Raw genomic sequence first — 1,963 nt, 5'->3', positions numbered from 1 at the left:
AAAAATAATGGATTTCTTTTTACTACACCTTTTATATATATATATATATATATATATATATATATATATATATATATATATATATATATATATATATATACATAAATGATATAGACATAATAATTATATATTATATATAATAATACATATGATTATGTTACATATAGGAGAGAGCTAGGCACAGAGGACTAGGGAGACACAGAAGATCGCCTCTTATAAAATATATATGAACAAACACCATCTGTTTGAAAATAAAGAAATTACAATAAACAGACAACCGTTAATAGTGTAATGACAGTAGGCCATGTAAACAAACTTCATAGAGAAAGTTGTAACAAAAAACTGCAAAAAGATCACTTTTGAAGGTACGCTTGTTAAAATGTAATATTAATATGTTCGTATAAAGTAATAACATAGTATTATTATTGTGAAATCAAATTTTATAACGTATTCACAATATATTAAAGAAGTTACGTGTATATTTACATTATTTTTACATTGTCATATAGATATATTTACGCATATTTTATTGTAAAGTGTGTGTTTGAGGCACAGAGGTTCGGGGTACGTCGGGGATACATATATTAATATATACAGGGTGTCTCACACTCTCCTATGGGCATTTTGTGGAGACATAGAATGGATTGATGTGAACATAAAAGTCCTATACCGTTTTGCGATATTCGCAATAATTCACGATATCCGCGCGTTTTATTATTGGGCCGCACTGTGACTCGAGCGGTCCGTCCTCTACCATTCAGGGTGCGTTTTTCCTTAATCTTTTTTAATTAATATCTCGACTATTATTACGAATATCGCAAAACGGTAGAGGACTTTTATGTTCATATCAATCCATTCTACGTCCCTACAAAATGCCCGGAAGAAAGTGTGAGACACCCTGTATATATATGTATATACCAGGTGTACAAGTATGAAATGCGGATTTTTTTTTTTCAAAAAAACACGTTAAATTCGGAAGAATGATAAAAAGAGGTTTATTTAAAGTATACTCCATTGCTAGTTATACATTTTTCCCATCTTTCGGGCAATTTATGGATACCACGCCAGTAAAAATCTTCCCCTTTTGCCGCGAACCATTCATGGAGCCATTTTTTCACATTTTCATACAAACCAAAGCGCTGCTCAGCTAGTGCGTGACCCATCGATGCAAACAAGTGATAATCGGAAGGAGCCAAGTCTGGTAAGTAAGCCGCATGGGGTAGAACTTCCCAGCTGAGTGCTTCCAACGTGTCGCGAACCGGTTTTGCCGTATGTGATGGAGCATTGTCATGAAGAAAAATGATTTTGCCTCTTTTGGTATTCTGGTCGTTTTTCAAACAGCGAACGGTTCAAATCGATCAATTGTTGTTGGTAGCGTTTGGTATTAACCGTTTCACCAGGCTTTAACAGCTCATAATAGACCACACCTTTCTGGTCCCACCAAATACAGAGCATCGTCTTCCTGCCAAAGCGATTCGGTCTTGCGGTCGATGTGGATGGTGCGCCTGGGTCTACCCATGATTTTTTGCGTTTGGGATTCTCAAAATAAATCCACTTTTCATCCCCAGTAACAATACGATGCAAAAACGACTTTCTTTTGTATCGTTCGAGCAAAATTTCACATGTGTTTTTGCGCCTCTCCATCTGCCTCTCGTTCAACTCATGTGGTACCCATTTACCGATCTTCTGAATCTTTCCCATCTCTCGTAGGCGATTGGAAACAGCTTGTTGACTAACGTTCAATTGCTCTGCGAGTTGTTTTTGTGTTTGTGAATCATCTTCGTCCAACAATGCTTGCAACTCCACATCTTCGTATCTTTTTGGCGATTTTCCGTGTTCCTTGTTTGCAACATCGAAATCACCTCTTTTGAAACGCCGAAACCATCGTTCACACGTATCTTGCGATGGAGCATGTTCACCATAAGCTTCTCGAAGTAATCGGTATGATTCAGCAGCAGTTTTC

This window comes from Odontomachus brunneus, unplaced genomic scaffold (genome assembly GCF_010583005.1).
Source record: "Odontomachus brunneus isolate Ranch 3 - 2012 unplaced genomic scaffold, Obru_v1 Obru_scaffold_055, whole genome shotgun sequence".
NCBI lineage: Eukaryota > Metazoa > Arthropoda > Insecta > Hymenoptera > Formicidae > Odontomachus > Odontomachus brunneus.
Note: the sequence above shows the minus strand (reverse complement) of the source record.